The sequence below is a fragment of the Taudactylus pleione genome, unplaced genomic scaffold (assembly GCF_031769625.1).
Source record: "Taudactylus pleione unplaced genomic scaffold, aTauple2 ptg000065l, whole genome shotgun sequence".
Classification (NCBI taxonomy): domain Eukaryota; kingdom Metazoa; phylum Chordata; class Amphibia; order Anura; family Myobatrachidae; genus Taudactylus; species Taudactylus pleione.
In genome coordinates, this window is record NW_028284467.1 from 1049655 (window position 1) to 1052500 (window position 2846).

Below are 2846 nucleotides of genomic sequence, written 5' to 3' on the forward strand. Positions count from 1 at the left end.
CAGCTCCATGGAAAATACTTGGATCAAATTTAAAAATATCCTTGATGTTCACCACTGTACTAATCCTGGATGGTTTTTGGAGCGAAAGAAGGATGAGTCGGTAAAGGGAGACCAAATACAGTAGGGGTATGTTGGTACTAATACAACCAAGTTGTACCCGCACACAGATGCGTAAGTTCTGTCAGGTGGTATATATCTAGCAGGTGACCCCTGATGCAAAATACAATGCAGATGATGATGACAGTCAGCAGCAGGCCACTGATAAGGCGGTGCAGACGGCTGTCTAGGGCCCAGTGAGCCAACCCTAGGAGGCCATCCTGCCACCACCACTATTATTTTTTCCTCCTGAAGTCCTAAATATACAGATGAAATGAGTTGTGATACACCTACAGTTGGGCTGTTCCAGTCCTATTGCTACTTTGATTACTGATGTTCAGATTAGCTTTACTATTTTAACCTAAATGTATGTTTTTATGTTCGTGTATAATAAATGCCCTCTGCACATGCTCCAACTCAGAAGGGTCCTCATTAGCAAATTGGGGGTCTAGGGGTCAATGGGGGCTTTGGAGGGGAAGAGATGACCTGAAAATGCTGGGCTCCTGTCATCTCCGGGTTTGCAGAGGCCATACTCCCTATACCTCACGTAATTCTACGACTGATCCAGACTTTGCATCCAGAAGAATCTTGTTTCATCCTGTTTCATTTTTTGTTGTTAAAGAACAGTCAACATGCTAACATGCTCTTCTACTATAATATAGGGTTCATTTAGAGTTGGATGCATTTCTATATCTTTGCATAAAAGATGCACTAATACCTGGACACAGTTAGTGTTATGCTGCATAGGAAGCGTATTTCTTGCATGCTCTAACACAATGATGATGATGCTTATCTGTATAATTTACTAGCCACTTGTGATTTTTGATTGCATATTGACACATCCAGCTAATAGTACTTAAAATAATATATTAAGTCACTACTGTCTAGTCGCATTATGTACTTTTCATTTTCATTTGGACTACTGCAGGAAGATTCCTTTGATTTTTAAGCAGGAAAACAACAGATGTTTGCATTTAATTGAATTGCATTTAATTTGTGTTTGTATTTAATTACATATCATATTAAAATTGCATGTATTAATAACTGTCAAGACAATATTCTCTAGTGTATATGACACTTCATTACATTATTACAATATTATTGTATACAAATTGAGAAATGCGACTTTAGCATTTACTACTAACACTGTCACGCCATATCTCTACGCTATCTCTATACTTTCTACATGTTATCACTAAGGGTGTGCACCGGCCACTTTTCATGTTTTGTGTTTTAGTTTTGGATCTGGATCTTTCTTCGTGTTTTGGATCTGGATTGGTTTTGCCAAAACCACCCTTCCGTGTTTTTTATTTTTGTGTTTTGTGTTTTGGATCTGTATTTTTTTGGAAAAAAGCATAAAAACAGCTAAAATCACAGAATATTTTTTTTTTTGTTCCTACACTATTATTAACCTCAATAACAGTCATTTCCACTAATTTCCAGTCTATTCTGAACACCTCACAATATTGTTTTTAGGCCAAAAGGTTGCACCGAGGTAGCTGGATGACTATGCTAAGTGACACAAGTGGGCGGCACAAACACGTGGCCCATCTAGGAGTGGCACTGCAGTGGCAGATAGGATGGCAGTTTGAAAAGCTAGGCCAAAAGAGTACATAATGCAAAGAAAAAAAAGAGGTGCAAGATGGAATTGTCCTTGGGCCCTCCCACCCACCCTTATGTTGTATAAACAGGACATGCACACTTTAACAAACCAATCATTTCAGCGCCAGGGTCTGCCACACGACTGTGGCTGAAATGATTGGTTCGTTTGGGCCCCCACAAAATAAGCTGGCAATTAATCTGTCCCTGCACAAACTGGTTCTACAGAGGCAAGATATCATGACAAGTGTGCCGATGACAGTGACAGGTGTGGCTAACACGCACACAAAAAAAATATTTTTATTTATTTATTTATTTTTCGGGCAGCAGCCTTGCCACAAAAGAATCTTTGGGCATGACTGCTGCTGCTGCTGCTGCTGGGAGTTGATTTTCTCATCACAGAAGGAGACCAGGAAGAGTGCTTTCCAAAAACAAATAAACAATTCACTTAAATAATCCTTTGCAAACCTTCTAAAGGCATTTCCCAACCTGTACAGGGACATTAAAAAAACATAGTTAGTGGCCTCAAAGTGCCACTTAACCAGGACAGATACGTGAACAAGCGTAAAATCTATGATTTAAGGCAGGGGTAGCCAACCCTGGTCCTCAAGAGCTACCAACAGTGCATGTTTTTCAGGTCTCCTCACAGAATTACAACTGTAATAAATAATTAACTCCACTTGTGGATCTTTTCAAATGTGGTGCTGATTAATGAATACACCTGTGTACCAGCTAGGTCATCTGGAAAACGTGAGCTCTCGAGGACCGAGGTTGGCTACCCCTGATTTAAGGCCTTATGTTGTGTCTTTCTTTAGAATCCTGCATCTGCTTCTGTGGCTAGGAGTGGATTTTCATCCCAGAAGGGGACCATGAAGTGTGCTTCCAAAATACAATTGACTTAAATAATCCTTTGCAAACCTTCTGTAAAGGCATTTTCCAACCTGTACACGGACATTTAAAAAAACAGATTTAGTTAGTGGCCTTCAAACTGCCATTGTTCCCACTGTCCACTTAACCATATCAGATATGTGAACAAGTGGAACAGAGCATTAAATGCAACATTTCAGATTTTAGGTTTAAAGGTGCATACACACACAATGATTTTTTGAATGATTATCGTTAAACGATATCGTTAAACGATAATCGTTTGA